The 18,135-nt window shown below is 38.4% G+C and overlaps 1 non-coding gene across 1 annotated transcript; it reads left to right on the top strand.

Moving 5' to 3' along the window:
- The first annotated feature begins 12,216 nt into the window (after nt 1-12,216).
- Trnaa-ggc (transfer RNA alanine (anticodon GGC)) lies at nt 12,217-12,289 on the top strand. The gene has a single exon. It is a non-coding gene; the product is annotated as a tRNA-Ala (tRNA).
- The last annotated feature ends 5,846 nt before the right edge of the window (nt 12,290-18,135 follow it).

Raw genomic sequence — 18,135 nt, 5'->3', positions numbered from 1 at the left:
AAGTGTAGGTTGGCAGGGGTGTGTCCTAAAAAAAAAAAATCAGAAAGAGATAAGAATCAGCTGGTTTATAAGCAGAATAGAAAGTACAGAAAGAATCCAGAAATTCTAATGGAAGAGCCAACTCTTTCTACATCCTGAATGGTAAAAGAGAAGATTGATCAAGTCTTTGAGGGAGAAAAGGATCATTTTGATGGATCCCTGTAGGAAAGCAGATTATGAATATTCCTTTTCTTCCCAGTCCATGATAACTATCAAACCAGCCTATAAAACTACTTTCAGGTTGTCTTCTTTTTACTTAAGAGGTAAAAGTAAGGAACAAGGAATTCAGGGTATGGATTGGTATCAGCTGGAACATAATTTTCAAGAAAAGACTTCAGTGTAGCCACTGACAAAGGTACTGATGGAGCAAATAGGCTTGTGGCCTACTAAGAAATAAGAAAATTTATACTGGGAAGAAGTTCTAAGTCCAGACTGCACAGCTTGTGCTTATTCAAGACTTAGCACAGTCTGTGGGGTTTCAAAACTACACCATGAGTCAGTGGACTGAGATAGTAGAGCAGACAGGATGAAGGGTAGCCCCCCAGCAATTCAGATGATGCCACAGAACATGATGAACAGGTGAGTTCCTTTCCAGAGGGTAATCAGAACATTGAAGGCATCTGCTCACTTCCAAGGAAGAGGCCTTCATTCTGTCCTCCCAGCAGGATTTCAGTGATTGCCATGTTTCTTTGATGCTTCCCTTTTTCAAGTAGGAGATTTAACTGGTTATCTTTTCCCTATTTTTCCTATGAAATGACTGTGGTGTGGGAGAGTCTTCTAACTAATTTTTTTTCTTTGTTTTCATTCAGAGGTGGATGAATTATAAGGAGCCATATCCAGATCAAAGAGTAAAAACCGCTCATACTTGGGTTTTCTATACTTGAGCTGTGTGTAGGGGATGGGCGGGACTTGAGGTTGCATTCTTTGAGGCAGATGAGGTGTGTGTTTGACACATGAAGAAAGTGGAAAGTGGGACTTGACATTGGCAGGAAAGCCTGTAGAGAGTCCTAGCATGTGTTCACTGAGCTGTGTACTCTCTTATTTCAGCACTTGGCAAGACTAGCTCCTCCAGGCTTCCTTGCCACAATACATAGCAACATAAGCAGAAGCAATCTGTGCCTTTTCCTGCCCTGACCCATAACAATGCTCACACAAGGTTATGCATCATTTCCTCTCACTTTCTGACTGAATGAAGTGGACCCTGAGACAGCCAGCCATGTATGGATGGGCCTTTACAGTCCTTCAATAACCATGAGAAAAACCATCAATCACATAGGATTACACATTGGTTTGAAATTCATGAGTGAGAAATAAAGTTCTATATTGTTAAGTCCTGAGGGTTTTGAGTTTCTCTCTTCTAACAGTCATCATTACTCTGGATAATACTTCTCTTCAGACAAGATCTCTAGCCAGTTTTCCCCATTGAAATCCAACCTTGCATACCAATTCTCTCAGGATGTTTCCAAAGGATCTTGTGTAGATTTATCTAAAGTAACATTTCTCAAAATGTTATTTAGAACATGCTCTTCCCAGAATCTTTCATACCATCATAAATGGCATTTCTCTTCTACTAATTGTTCAGGTCAAAGGCCTAGAATAATTTTTAAATTCTTACTTTCTCTTGTACTCTAAATGTACACAAATACTATCAGGTATTCTCTCAAAATATGTCTAGAATATAGCCATTTATCACTGTCTGTAGTATCACACCTGGCTGCATAATACTGTGAATTTTCATTTGGATTTATTTCAGTGGTCTCCTAGCGGGTCTCTTCTTTGGCTCTTGCTTCTACTATAATCTATTCTTAATACTGTAGCAAGAGTAGGTTCACCAAAATAATACTTTACATTGTATAATTATTTTTCTCAAAGCCCTCTAAAACTACCTGAACCAGAATAGAATTCGATGTCCTAGACTTCCACTAGATCTGCCCCTACTTAGTTTTCTGACTTCTCCACTTCCTATTTTTGATCACTTAATTCTATTTTAATTACACTGGCTTTTGTGAATCACTTGTGCCAAGCACAGTTGCACCTCTGGGTCTTTGCATGTACTGGGCTTGTTGGCTAATAACTCTTGATATTCATAAATCTCACTCCCAAATTTCCTTTGGATCTACATTGTTAAGCTACCTTATCATTGTATTTAATAGACCCTCAATAAATAATGGTTGAATAAATGAATAAATTGCTGATGTGTTTTTATCTCTCTGAAAATTTTGGGATCTCTTGTAATATGCTGAAGTTTCATAGGGATGTAGCTTAGTGTGGTTATTCTTTATCCTTTGTGCTACACACTTTTTGGACCTTTTCATTCTGGAAACTCCTGTATTTCAGTTTGGAAAATTTTTCTTTTTAAAAATTTTTATTTAGTTAGTTTTTTATTTTTTATTCATTGTACACAAATGGGGTACAAATTTCATTTCTCTGGTTGTACACAAAGTAGAGTCACACCATATGTGTAATCATACATGTACATAGGGTAATGATGTTTGTCTCATTCTATTAACTTTCCTTCCCCCAGCCACTCCCTTCCACTCATTTTTCTCTATACAATTCATCCTTCTTTTATTCTTGCCTCCCCCCCACACTGTTATGTATCATCATCCACTTATCAGAAAAATCATTCAGTCTTTGACTTTTTGGGATTGGCATATTTCACTTTAGCATGATATTCTCCATATCCATCCATTTACATGCAAAATCATAATTTTATTCATCTTTATGGCTGAATAATATTCCATAGTGTGTACTACAGTTTCTTTATCCATTCATCTATTAAAGGGCATCTAGGTTGGGTTCCACAATCTAGCTATTGTGAATTGAGCTACTATAAACATTGATGTAGCTGCATCACTGTAGTATGCTGATTTTAAGTCTTTTGGGTATAGACCAAGGAGTGGGATAGCTGGGTCAAATGGTGGTTCCATTCCAAGTTTAGTGAGGAATCTCCAAAATGCTTTCCAGAGTGGCTACATCAATTTGCAACTCCACCAGGAATGTATGAATGTGCCTTTTCCCCCACATCCTCGCCAACACCTATAGTTGCTTGTATTCTTGATAATTGTCAAGATGACATAAGATGGGGTGAGATGAAATCTTAGGGGAGTTTGATTTGCATTTCACTTATTACTAGAGATGTTGAACATTTTTTTATATATATCAGCTGATTTCTTGTAGATCTTCTTCTGCAAAGTGTCTGCTCATTTCCTTCCTTAACCCATTTATTGATTGTGCTATTTATATTCTTGGTGTGAAATTTTTTGAGTTATTTCTAAATTCTGGAGTTTAGTGCTCTGAGATGCATGTGGCAAAGATTTTCTCCCACTCTGTAGGCTCTCTTTTCGCATTGTAGATTGTTTCCTTTGCTTAGAAAAAACTTTTTAGTTTGAATATATCCCAACTATTGATTCCTGTGTTTATTTCTTATGCTTTGGGATTCAAGTTAAGGAAGTCTGATCCTAAGCCAACATGATGAAGATTTGGGCCTACTTTGTATTCTTTTTGGTGCAGGGTCTCTGACCTAATTCCTTCATCTTTGATCCATTTTGAGTTGAGTTTTGTGCAGGGTGAGAGATAGGGGTTTAGTTTCATTTTGCTGTATATGGATTTCCAAAATTTTCTTGAATTGTTTTTTTTGGTAATCTCTCTTGTGACTTCTTATTTCTGTACATCTAAAATGTTCTGCATTTTTTCTCTTTGGGCCCTTTTTACTTGATCTTTAATAGTACCCTTTAGTGGATACTTTTCAATGTTTCTGAGATCATGTGTATAATTTTCAGTTACCATTTCCTTTTTTGTTATTTTTTCATCTTTTGAGATACACATTGTTCTTGCTCTTGGGTGCAGTACCTTTCAATATCTTTTGAATCTATTCACTGTGTCTGTTAGGTGCCTTTCTGCATTGACTCTGTTATCTCTAAAATCTTCCTTTAAAAGCAGTATTTGTTTAGACTCTGTTGTCCATGGTAGGTGCTGCCCTTGAACATGTGCTGATCATCGCTGCACATTCCCGCTATGGATGAGTGTTTGGAAGTGATGGCAGTGCTCATGGATGGTAGTTTCAATGGAGCCTGATAAAGTGCAACTTGGCATTTTCTTGGTGCATCTTTAATTTTCAGCCTGTATAATTCTTTCCTTTTGGGCAGGTCAGTTTCTCCAGAGAGGAATCATCTTCCACTTGCTACTTGAGATGGGTGTCTGTGTGTGGGGATGGAAACAAGGAGGGCTTCTAGCATTTTAGAAACCAGGTAGGAAGGGAAGATGGGAGTCTCACTGCTCAGTACCCTACTTCTCCTGATTTATCCTCTTTTTAGTGAGATTTCTTGCTCCTAATTTTGACCAAGTTTGTTTTCTCTAGGTCTGAACCTCTCTTGTTCAACTTCTCTAAAGGTTTAGGATTCAATGCTTATCTGAGGTGGGGCAGGACAGTCATCAGCTGGGGGCATTCATTGCCTCCAAACTTCTTTACACAACCTGTCAAACTATCTTTTAGTTTTAGACTAATCATACTTGGTGCTTCAAAGTTACTTGCTCTCCAGATAATGAACATTTTTATATAAATAGAATACTTTCCTGAGTTCTTCAACCCCCACCCCAAGTCCTTGCAAATGTAGGCTTTAGTTTCCTCTCATCTGCTAAGTCAGACACTTGCCCATTTCCTTAACAATTTCAGAAAAACAAAAGTAAAAACAAAACAAAACAAAACCCCACTGTGAACACTTCCAGTCTCCTAGTGTCTCCCATTCTATCCTTTGTGCATTTATCACTTACAGTGTTTTTCTCATTTGGTTACTGGGGAGAAACATAGTTAATATCTCTGCTCAATTTGCTTTTCTTTCCCACAGGTCTCTTCTTCCTGAAGCTCTCAACTTCTCAGGCATTTATCACTCTCTTTTTTCTGGCTCTCCCTTTCCCTAGCTCTGTCTGTTCCTCTCCTCTGCTTTTCCATTTACTTCCTTCATCATTGGTGGCTCCCAGCCCTCCCTCACTTTTTCCACTGCCATTCTCTTTTTCTGTGCGAGGGGGAAGGTACTGGGGATTAAACTGAGAGTCACTCAACTACTGAGCCACTTCCTCAGCCCTATTTTCTGTTTTATTTAGAGACAGGGTCTCACTGAGTTGCTTAGAGCCTCAAATTTGCTGAGGCTGGCTTTGAACTTTCAATCCTCCTGCCTCAGCCTCCCAAGCCACTGGGATTACAGGTGTGGGCCACTGTGTCTGGCCCCACTACTATTCTTGTGCTACCCATTTTGCTCAAATGACTCCCATATTGTCTCATGCCTTTAACAATCCCTGTGGGCTAATAACTCACCCTCCTGTCTCCTGCCGTAAACTTGTCCCTTAGTCCACATTCCAGTATTCAGTTATCTCTGGACATAACAATGAGCAGTGTCTGGTGTTCAGTGTGCAGGAAGCACATGTGGTTCTCTTCTCAAACCATTTCCTTCCTTCAGATTTGCATCTCGTTACTGCAATCAGTATCACTATCTTAATCTTCTACCTCTTTCACATTCCAGGGAGCCAAATAAACAATCACCCAATCCTGCTGGTGATTCCTCCCACATATTTCCTTGAACCCACCCCCTTCCTTTGCATGAAAATTGCCCTCATAACCTTCCTGCTGCTCAACTGCCACAGCCTCCTGCCACAACCTGCTTCTGTCTCTTTCCTCTTAAATTCATCCTTTGCTCAGGTATCACAGTGACCTACATGAAGCATAAATCACATCACATCTCTCCCCTGCCAAATCCCCTCCAATGGCTTCCCTGTGTGGAGTAAGTCTATGTTCCTTGACACAGAGCATGAGATCTTCCATGAGGAGCCCTAGCTTGTCTCTTGCTGCATTTCATTTCATGCCTTACGTGGTATGTTCAGACCTGAGGTAAGAAGGGCCTGCTTCCCCCTCCCCTTAGGTCTCTAGCCCTGCACCTTGGCTGCTGTGATTTCCTTTGCCTGACTCCTTATTTCTGCCTCAATCCTATTTATCCTGAGACTCAATTTTTCTTCTGTCATCTACCTAGGAAGCAGCCTACATGTTCTCTGTCCCTTTTCTTTGTACTCTTATATATCCATTCTTTTCCATTCCAGCAACCCTGGTAAGTTCCTCCAGAGAGGGAATTCTCTCTTGTATGTGGTCCCTGGAACATAGTTTGGATTTAGTAATTAGAGGTTGGGTGGAAGTGAACTTGCTTATACATTACTTCTTCATGCTAACTTGGAAATAGCAAGGGCTTATAGTGGTGCAGGAAGCATTGGCACATGGTGAAATTGGGAACACATTGTGAGACAAAGATGATCACTGACCTCAGTTTCCATCTTTTGCACATTTCAGTGGTGCAGATCAGGGATAGCTGTTTCCTTTGCTAGAGGTGCTGTGTGGCAGGGAAGAAAGCCAGACATAATTTTTTATGTTTCAATTCATGGCTTGTAGGTAGGAAGCAGAAATGACTGTGACTTTAACCATGGGTTAAAGCAAGTGATTTTATACTACCAGGTGGTCCAGAATAGGGTTGATGAAGGGTGGATCCTACAAATGCCTGGCAAATTGGACTAGCTTGGTGCTGGTGCAGGGGCAACAGGATTGAAACAGATGAAGAGTGACATCTACTTTCACCTTTATGAACTTTGAAAGTTCTCTTGGTCCAATCTACATTTCTCTGAGCCAGGTCCAGTTTGCAGATGACAATGAACATCCTAATGTTTTGTGTAGGCACTTTAATACAAGGTCTTATAAATAGCTCCCATGCCCTGGGGGGCACATCAAAATACATTTCTTTGATGACTGCCACGTTGCTTGCTGAAAAGCAAACAGTGCATTAGCAGCCTTCACAGTTCTTATGCAAATGGACTGTGAAATTGTGACTGGATCCTCCAAAGCTATACCTTTTGTCTCCTTGATGATGATTAAAAGAAACCTGGTTTAATTTGATTGGAAGGGTGTGGGTGGGTGGAAGAGAGGGGAAAATGGGCAGCAAAAGAAGAATGACTAATAAAGGAGAAGGAGAGGAATGAGGATACCCTCTTTAACCCAGTGCTTCATTTGATCTTCAGGAAATTGGAATAGAGATCACTTGACTTAACATTTGTCTGGAAATTAACTTCTGTGTTTGTTCCAGGCCCTGGGATTGATGAAAGGACCAGGGAATTCTGATCATAGAATAATAATAAAGGGAAATTTCTCAAGCAAATATTAAATATTTAAAGAATCTTCTCAACACTAACTTGTCAGATGGAATGAATGAAATGGAAATGATTTTTAAACATTCTTTTCAATGTTTTGGTGAGAAATGCAGGGATAAAATTGCTTTGTGCTGTAAAGAAAATATTTGGATTTTGTTTTTGTGACACTCACATTTCTGCATCAACTTTCATCCCAAATGCTAATTAAGGAATATCAAAACCAGGAGGTGGATGAAAGGAGGACTCCAAATGGAAAGGGCATGACCAAGTTTTTTTTTTCTCTTTTCTTTGTTGTATCATTAAGCTGAGATATACAGAGGACAAGGGGACTTTAATCACTTGTGCAGTGAGAGATTCTTTGTAACATAAAGGGAATCAAGAGCTTTGCTTGCAGTTTCTATTTGTTTATACTGGACAATGTGAGACAAATGTAAGATTATTTATCAGGGTTGCTCTTCAGAGGATTTAAAGTAAATGTCCTGGGTTAACTACCTAGTACTCATTATTGACCACCTATGGCAGAGGGATCTGTGCTACTATGCCTACCCATCATAGAATTTTAGTTGCACAGTGTAATTTGATTGTGAGAAATGAAAGCATCCTATTAAACTTCTATTTCTTAGGTTTTCTTAAAAGTAGGCATGATCATGTAATATAATTCTGGCCAATGAGATAAAGGAGTAATTGTAATGCAGGAAAGACTTTTAAAAGGATAGTATGCTTTCAAACTTGCATACACTTTTTTTCTTTTTTCTTCCTCCTGCATGACATGATGACTGGAAGGATAGAAAATTTTTTCTAACAGAGGATCAGGAAAAGGTCAAGAAAATTGCAGATACTTCTCTTGACTATTGTATCTTTAAGTTTTTGTGCTGATGTTGAATCTCTTCTGGACTCCTTGTAACATTAAAATGTCATCACTTTGTGTGTAGGTGACTATTATTTGAGTGGTATATTACACAAAACTATGTCCAGTTTCTAAGAGTTACTGCATTTATGAGAGCCCCAGCTTTTTCATGAACTGGATTAATGTAAGCAATAATAAATATCCCTTTACTGAGGGTTACTGGACTGGGCATCCTCATGTGATGGTAGCTGATGGAATCATGGCCAGTGAACTTTGAGAGGAAATATGCTTTTCTCCTAAGGGAAAGATTTCTGCAGTTTAGTGAAGAGGCATTTCAGGAAGATGGTCTCTTCTTCTCTTAGACATTGCCTTGGTGTGAACAGAATATCAGGAACTATGACAAATCTCTTGCAAAAATGAGGGATACTAGGTTGGACATAAAACTGATGACACAGAGGATATTTGATAAGAACTTGCCCTTGATGATATCAAATAATACAGGAGAATGCCCATTAATGGGTTTCTAGCTTTGTGAGCTAATATTTTTTGGTGTCAACTATTTTTTCTGTAAAGCATCCACATAGTAAATACTTCAGATTTGAGGCTGACACTGTTACTAATGTGTGACAACAGCCACAGATAACATGTATGCAGATGAGTGTAGCTATGTTGCAATAAAACTTTATTTATAAAAACAGGTAGTGAACAGGATTTGACACCTGGGTGGCAGTTTGCTGACCCCTGATTTAAGTAGTTGACTTGAGATTTTCTGCTGCTTCTGTACATCTTCCCTGATGCAGAATTAGAGATCATAATGCATGAAATCCAAAACCTCTTCCAACTCAGAGACTTGGAGAAAGACAAGTGGCTTGGGCAGAAGTTCAGGGATAAAAATTACCCAGTGTTGCAAAGAAGAGATTCTGAATTTGGTGGGATTTTTTTCCCCTTTTTTTGTGACACTGGTGTTTCTGCAACACCTTTCATCCCAAATGTTAATTAAAAATCAGTGTGACAGGAGGTGGATCAAAGGAGGAATACCAAGGGAAAAGGGCATGGTCAAGCTGTTTTCTTTTTTCTTTGAAGTATCATCATGCCAAGATGTGCAGAGAAAAGTGAAAAAAAGTTAAAAGTAGGAATGCAAAAAGGCACACTTGGAATGTGTAGAAATAAGGCAGACTGGGAAGGTATACCTGCCTCAGGTGAATAGCAAAAAAAAAAAAAAAAAAAAAAAAAAAAAAAAAAGAAAAATCCTTAGGAGCAGCTTCTGGAAGAAGGAAATTCCACAGAACATGGCTGCACTTTAAAAATTGTAATTATTTATTTGACACATAAATAAAAATTTGGAAATGTATGTAATAACAGTTCTTAATATTCCATTATTGAGACTTCAATCTTGCCAAGCAGATACATATACATATGAATTTTTCTTTAAAAATGCAATAACACTATACATGCTGATTTATTGTTTATTATTTCCTCATTAAACTTGGATTCTGAACAACTGATGAAATTTATAATCATACAGCAAAATCATTATTTGAAGGTTGCTTAGTAGCCCATTGTATTAAGGTAACCATTTCTTTAAATGGTACGTTATTATTATTTCATTTTGGTTGTCCTCTTCTCCCCTTTTGGCTATTTTGTAAAAATCTGGGAATATTCTCTTATGTCAGAAAGTCCTGTCCCATTCCTTCCCTGAACTCTTCTGTTCTCAGAAGATAATGCCAAGCTGACAACAAAGGACACATTTAAAGTGTTTCAGTTTAACACTTGAAGCATCTTTTATTCTGGTCTGAGTGAGATCATAATGAGGTCATTTGTCCAGATGTGAAACCGGTGAGTCTTCAGGAATTTCAATGACAGCTCTACTGTTATGCCTGTTCTTGCTGTCCTTCATCATGGTCCACTTAGTCCTGAAATTGTGAAGTAGGGATAACTTGACTGACTGCTTGTCATCCGCAGTAACAGGAGTGGGCTCCAAACCTTCCTTCCCTACTCTTCCTCTTTCTTTCTTTCTTATTTTTTTTTTTACATATGGAGATCATCTGAATCATTTTCAGCAGTTCAGCTTATACTGTTTTAGTCCAGAATTTTTTAATTAATGTGTATCTGCCAATTGATAAGTATGCATTGCTTATTGGACTGGATGAAACAGAACAACTGCCTTTTGTGATTGGATGATTCACTCCTAGTCTCATTTATCTACAGTATTAGGAAGAAACAATGATGTAAGTGCTAATGTCATTTACATACAGCTCTAGAATAGAACCTGAGACCCAGTGAAGGAAAGAGTCTTGCTCAATGATACACAGCTAGATAGAGGTGAGGCTGATGGAGGATGCAGGTGTTCATGGGGACTCTGCATTGTCCTTAGGAATTTGGAAAAAAGTAAGAGAAAAGTATATTTTGGAAAGTGCCCATCTAGGGTCCAAGTGTAGGGGTGTTATGAGAAGTGGAGAAAATGAGCACAGAACAACAGATGTTTACCACATAGAAATAGCAAATCTAATATTCATACATTTGGTAACAAAATATTTATTGGCACAAAAAATATCTGCAAGGTTACAATGTACCATAAGAAGTGTGCTCCCATTTTTGTTAACTAATTAACTTCATATATGCATGACTGACTGTCTCTATCTATCTATCTATCTATCTATCTATCTATCATCTATCTCTATCTTCTATTAACTTATTTTTCAAGATGTTCCCAGTTTTTCTTTTAGGGTATTGGAAAGTGGGTGTTTTGATTTCATTCTTATGTTTCTGAAATATTTTAAAATTCTTCCATAATAAGCATGTATATTCTTTCTAGTATGAAAAAATGTTATAATTAAAACAGGCATTTATTGAGGCATTTATAGGTTGTGCTTTGCAAGCATATCTGTATACTAAGATAAGGAAAATTCTTGAAAATTATTTTGAATGAATACTGTTATTCCCTTCATTGAGAGCAACTGTTGCCTGGGTTTTACTTCATATTCTTTGCAGTTCTTGTTTTTCCTCATAGCTCTTCAGGGCAGACTATGTCTTACTCAATGACCTGGTGGTCAGAAGCATTTTGATTATTGGCTTTTGTTTCTTTGAAATATTGACTGAATATGAAAGTTGGAATACCTCATTCTAATGTCACTGAGGCTAAGATTAATCAGTGAAATGACATCAATAAATGGCCAAAAAATGGGACACTAGGTGTAATTCTTAAACCTTGGATGGGAGATGGGGGCAGCAAGAGGCAAAATTCTCCATGTAGCCCTCAGTCTGACTGAGAATCATGAAATGGAGTGATGTTTCAGATATTTTCAAATTTATGCAGAGAATATGGCATTTTTGTGAGTTTGGTGTTTTCCAGAAGCACCAGTGATGCTAGGTGCAGAAGGGGATGAAGGGAGGCTTCTGAGAAATTGCAGAAGATTTTGAGAGAATTGTTCAAAGGACCAAAAACTTTACAAATCCCATTGTCATGGACCACATTCAAGAAACAGGCTTTTGGTGAAATTCAAGGAAGTTTAATAATTTGAGTTTTCTTTTTTTATTTGCTTTTGATTCAAAGCTCAAAAGAGGCTTTGAATTGAAACCTCAATCAAATAGAGGCAGAGGGACACAGAAGAATCAGAGTGCCATCAGAAGTGGGACTGTTAACAAAAAGCACCAGAGCACTGCCATGGGACACTGGAGAGATGGCCAAGCTCTTTCCTTCCTGCAACCATTTCTCCAAATGCAAACAGTGTTGCTGTCATTCACCATCTGATAAAATCAGTTGACATTTAAAAGAAAATTTAGACCCCTTACCTTGACCTCTGTCCAAGTATCTGCAAGGGGTGTCACCACTCCTTCTTTAGCCTCTTTCACTCCTCCAACATCAGCTCCATGAACCCTCTTGCTGGTCAAGAATAGGCTGTGCTCTTCCCCCTTGAAGCATTACATCTCCTGTGACTTCTGCTTGGACATCTGTGCCCCTGAACCTCGGCTGGCTTGCCCCCATATTGTTTTCCAAGTCACAGTTCATGCCACCTTTTTAGAGAGGATTTTCTCCATCACCTAACCTAAAATGTATCATGTCAACCTCTAAATTTTCAACATAATATTTTCCATTCATTACCTGTTTTTAAAATTAATTTTTTTAAATCTCTGTTGTTGTTGGAACTGGGGATGTAGCTCAGCTGATAGAGTGCTTGCCTGGCATGCACAAGGACCTGGGTTCAATCCCCAGCACCACCAAAAAAAAAAAAAAAATCTCTGTTTTTATGCCAGATATGTAAACTTCATGAAAAAAGAGCCACATTGTCTGTCATAACTTTAAAATAGTCCCCAGCACATGACAGTTTCTCTGTGATATTTTGGGGATCCATGAACCTCAAACCCCAGGATCTCTCTCTTTATTCTAGGAAGAATGCTGTGTTCCCTTGGGAAGATTTGGGTATCTCTCTATTTTACTCTTTTACTTCCAGTGCAATCTCTGTCTGTGAATGCAGAATCCAGCTAAACTGTCAATTTCCCCAACACAGGAACAGTGTCTTTTGTGTCTTCTGTGCTCTTATGTGCCAGGAACAATTTTCTAAGTGGATGACTGAACGTTGTGCTGTGAACATGACAGGTTCTTGGGCATAGGCTCTGAGTAGGAAATCCAATTTGTGTAAGTAAGAAGGAAAAGGGGGATGGGAATTCCAAGTGATGGACAAATTTTATTTGAGACTTGTCTTGGGTAGCATTTTAAAAAGTAAATCATAGAAACAACAACAAAATAAAACTGAAAAGACTGTTGACAAAAAATGATTGAACCTATTGGCTTGGAAATCTGAAATGTTGATTTTAGAAGACTCTTCAGTCTACCCCAGTTTTCCACTTTTAATAAATATGAACACCATCACTCCTATTTAGCCATGTTGGAGACCTGATTAAATATAAAACTCTTGGTCAAGACAGAAAGAAAGAATATGCAACTTCAAGAGATCCCAAAATAGGTATATCTGGAATATGAAAAGGAAAATATTATCTCCTACCTCTGCACTCTAGTGTATTTCTGGAGTTTGAATATTTATCAGCTACTGAGCATATTAATGGTCCAGGTGAAAAGACCCCTGCCCCACCAGCTCAGGCCTATTTTAAGAGAAAAAGAAAAATTATTAACGGGGCATGTTAAAGGAATTTATCTGAAGATTTAGCTAAGAAAGAGGCAGGATAATTGGGAAAGTCAGAGCATGTCTGAACTAACAGGAGCTGATAAGCAGGAACTATAAAACTGTCCTGTAAAACTTCTGATACCAGATTCCTGACCAAGGACAGAGTAAATAGGATGAGATAACGAAGGACTGCAAATGGCAAAGTAAAATTATGGCTTGTGAAGCATGGCATCTTAAGTTCTGAGCCTGCTCTATCCTTAACAAGGTTCCTTCTCGGGTCAGCTCCCCTAGCCTTCACAGATAAGGTGAAAGAAGTCTGAGTTTATACATTCTTTACCATTTTTTACGACCCGTGCTGCAGGCAATTAGGGAAAGCCTGTGTTTATGCAGGTGCGGAAGAGAGGGGCTGCGGGCAATTTGGGGAAGCCTGTGTCTCCGCCTGTGTCTCTATCTTTCATCCCCCTCTCCAGTTAAAGTAAATTTATGGCTTCTCCAAGAATGTCTAAATGCTGGATTCAAAATAACCAATAAGAAATCTGTTGCTTACCGTGCGCGCGAAACCTGCCCCTTTACCCTATAAAAAACCTGTACCCCAAAGCCCGGTGTGCCAGTTCACCGAAGCTCCGGCTGAGGTTTTACTGAGCACCCGCAGGCGCCTGTGTAATCAATAAACTGCCTCTTGCTTTTGCAGCCAGGGATCACGTGAGTTCTTCCTTGGACAGGGGGTCTGAGGGTCTTTCATTTGGAGGTTCCACCGAGATTTCCCCTCGACACCCCGAACCCCTGCCCGAGGAACGGCCAAATACTCTGGGAGGTGAGTTAAGCTGGCCAGCAGGGGGTTATTGTCTGTCTTTGTCTGTCTTGTGTAGTTGCTTTGTCTTGTTCGTTCTGAAGCGCAGCGATTGTACTTTGTAGGGGCACGCGTGTTCCAATTTGTAGTTTGGGCAGTCTGAGAGGGAGTTGACGGACTCTGACTTCTCTCCTGCTACCCTGGGAGACGTCCCAGGGGTTTAAACCTTTGAATGCTTTCGCTTTTGAATACTTTTGGTTTTGAATACTTTTGGTTTGTGCTGAAAGCGTTCTGAATTTGAATCCCTTTGTTTTTGAATGCTTTCGGGCTGTGCCGAAAGCGTTTTGAATTTGAATACCTTTGGTTTTGAATGCTTTCGGGTCGTGCGAAGCCGAAGGCATTTTTGAATTTGAATCCCTTTGCTTTTGACTTGTTTGGTGCCCGATTCGTCGGGACTTGTTTGGTGCTCGATTCGTCGGGACTTGTTTTTGGCCGGAGGGGCTTGCACTCTCCGACATTTGATTTCCTCGGTCCGTGCCGAGGACGCGCAGCGTTTGTAATCTGTTGTCTGGTCTGTGTTTTCTTGTGTCCTGTGCCTGTTTCTTAAATTCCTTTTTTTACCAGCGAGACTGAAATGGGGCAATCCATGGTAACCCCCCTGAGTCTCACCCTCAACCATTGGCAAGATGTCCGGAACTGTGCCGGCAACTTGTCGGTCGAGGTCAGAAAGAAGAAGTGAGTAACCCTCTGCACTCTGAATGACCAACCTTCAACGTAGGCTGGCCCAAAGAAGGGTCTTTGCGACTCTGTCGCATTTGAGTGACTCTCACATCTGAGCAGCTTTTGTGCTGCATTCTGGCGACTTGTCGCTTCTGGTTAACTCTTGGCCCCATTTGGGCATTGTGTTGCGCCTGGGCAACTCCTTGATATAATTGGAAATTGTTTGTTTTTATTGACAAAGTACCAGCTAGCCAATTTTTGATTTAGCACGCTACGTGTCTGTCTGTCATTGCAGGGTACTTTTACAGTCCTCCTCCTTGTTCCTGAGAGATTTGTTTACTCCAATCCCCCTAGGCAGAGAGCTCAGCAGCTCCATTCCTCAAAAGTAGTGAGAAATAATGTTTTGTTATTTTCTGCATTCAAACCTAACCTGATTTCTCAACCAGGAAAAAAAGGGTTGAAAAGTCCTGGGTAATCCCCCCTCCCCTCTGCCTGGCCTTGCCAAAGCCTGCAGCAGTCTCAGCGGGAAGGGGCGGGTAACCTGAAGAAAAGAAAAAAAAGTGTCCATTTTAAACTTCTGGGTTGGTACCCAGAACTAACTTATTTTCTAGGATTCTTCGTTTGTTTTGTTTTTCTTTAATGCTGTATTTTTGAGCTCATAATTTTGATCCTGCATACCTAGGTTAATGATTTTTGATCAGTTCTTTTTATCCAACTCGAGTTATTTTTAAACATCTGCTACATTGCAATGGAGATGAATATTACAAGGCCTTTAGTTTTGTGTTAAATATAAGCGCGCATAAAAATTAAATTTTTTAAAATGGATCCAAATACTTTTATTCACGTGATTTAAAAGGGTTCAATTCAAATTGGGTAAACTAATGAAAGTAAAATGTCTTTGAAAATAACTCACAAGTCTCTAGGTGGTCAAGCAAATAAAATATTGATGTTAATAAAATGTCTAATATCAATTGTTCCTAGGACTTTTCTTCAACAGGAAAGAGACAGCAAATACTGTTCAGGACACTTGCCTGCTTTCTTGGTTTTTACAGAATAAGTGAATTAGAGTTAACATGTATGGGATTACTCAAATGTGTTTGTTGGTGACATCTGATTAATTTGCAAAATTAAAATGCTCATTGTTAAATAACATCAGGTACTCTTAACTCCTCAAATTCCATGGGGTATCATACTTAAACCTTATTGGTGTTTTTATAGGTTGGTAAATAAAAGGGTTTAAACTTGCTTTGTGTCATCACTAAACTAAAAACAAGGTTATTAAGAGTTATGTCCTAACAAGTGGAATTCTATATACAAAGGGTTCCAAAAGTTTCAACTGTGTTTCAATTAGAGTATCTAAGTTCAGAAATTTCATAAGAGTTGTTTCAGAACGTGAACAAAAAGGGGTCAACAAATAGGAAAGAGAAAATAAAAGGTTCTGGGTTTGAAAATATATTTAATAAAAAAAAAATGTTTCTGGGTAACAAAGTGCCTGTGTGATGGAATACATGAGGGTCTAAGTAAGTGCTAAGAAAGTCTGTGTGTAACTAAGTTGGTTGTATGTATGTAAAACAGCTAAAGCTATTAAAGGTTTTTCCTAAGGTGAAAATACTAATGTTCTGATATAAACCAAAGTTTAATCTACATGGTAAAATGACATGGTAAAATGGCAAGGATTTCTTAGAAACACTAATTTACTCTTAACTTTGTGTCTATTAAGTTTATTCTTTAGAACAATTAGTCTTAAAAATTGGGGTGTATACAATTATGGTTAAACAACTGTTAGAGTATTGTACTGTGTTACAGAGTCTACATTTTTCTTTAAAAACTAAATTTGGTAAGAAAAAAGTGTCAAGGTAATTGTGAAATGGTTTCTAGTTGTATATTAAATGTGTTCGTGTTTTTCAGGTATACAAGTTTTAAAGCAAGGAATTTATCAACCTGCTATTCTCCAGATTAAACTTGTCTGTAATGGTAATCTTAAACTTATAAAGAGTAAATTTTAATTGGGGATTTATTTCTATCATTTAATGTTCTATTATAGGACCTGCTATCAATGGGGTACGTGTAAAATTTGTTACTTTTTACACTGAGATAAAGAACTTCAAATATAAATGTATTTATAAAAGTTAGAGCCTGACTTGTTTAAAGGTTAATTTTGTAAAACATGAAAATATTTTGCCACTTTGACACACAAAAGGAAAGTTAAAAGCTCTCTCAGCCTTTCTTTGATTCATGTTTTAGATACAATGTTAAATTGTGTTAATTATAAAGTTTGTATAGACTCAGGAAACAGTATATGTAAACTACTTAATGATATTTAAGGAAGAAGCAAAGATCAACATCAGAATTAGAACACTTAAGATTTGTAAGGAGCCACGCCTTACCTGAGATAAGGCTCTGCCTCCCACCTTACTGCATGTTAGAGTGACTCCAAAATAAGTCAGACTTCAGCTTATTTAAAGTTATAATCAAAAGATTGGTTTTTGTTGTAAAATTACTATGATCTCAAATAGGGAATATAATGTGGTTCTCAGTCAAAATTCAAGATAGCTATTATACAAGCAGAATATATTTTTACTCTTGCTAATTTCATTTTGTAAAACTGTTACCTGATAATGTTTTGCAGAAGTAGCTGCTTCAAGAACACGCAACCTAGGTAACTTGTGATAATAAGCCATCACCTAACAGATAGTGGTAACAGATATCAGAACAGATAGTGGTAACTTCCAGAACTAATGCAGACTCCAGTTAGATAAAAGGGTAAATAACTGTAAAGTTATGGACATTAAAGTTAAAGCCCAGTACTCTTACTTTATGACTGGTGAAACTGGCTTGCTGGATGATTAAGATCAAACTTAGAGATTGGAATTAAATACAGAAGGCAAGATAGGCCAGTATTTGGATCTTTTGTCCTCAGTCAGCCTGAACCCACGAACAAGAGAACTTCTCTAAGGAGCTTTGCAACTCTGTGTCACACAACCTCCTGATCAAGGAGATTGTTGAGACTAGAGGATGAAAATCGCTCAGTGCATCTGCTGCAGAGGAGGGTCATGGAAAAAGGGAGACACCCCTTAATGCTTCCAAAGGAAGTCACCTCATCAAGGAGACCCTGCCTAACCAATGGCACTGGTGGAGCTAAGAAGCTGCTCTTAAGTTCTCTATGAGTGGCCCCTGTGGGAACTCAGCTGACTCTTTAACAAGACAGGAACCAGGTCAATTTGACCAGCTTGATCTTAGACACCCAGCAAAACAGTTAAAACCAAAATATAACCATTCTTGGGCATTTAAGAAATAATAGTTAAATGTAACTTAAGATGTACACTTGTGTTAGTCCACTAGAATAAAAACTGGAAGCTACAAATGAAAGAAAGATTCTTCAGCAAATGTGCCTGATAACTATCAAGAGAAACTGCCAGAGTCAGAAGTTTTTA

This window comes from Sciurus carolinensis, unplaced genomic scaffold (genome assembly GCF_902686445.1).
Source record: "Sciurus carolinensis unplaced genomic scaffold, mSciCar1.2, whole genome shotgun sequence".
Classification (NCBI taxonomy): Eukaryota; Metazoa; Chordata; class Mammalia; order Rodentia; family Sciuridae; genus Sciurus; species Sciurus carolinensis.
Note: the sequence above shows the minus strand (reverse complement) of the source record. Positions and strands in the feature narration are given on the sequence as shown.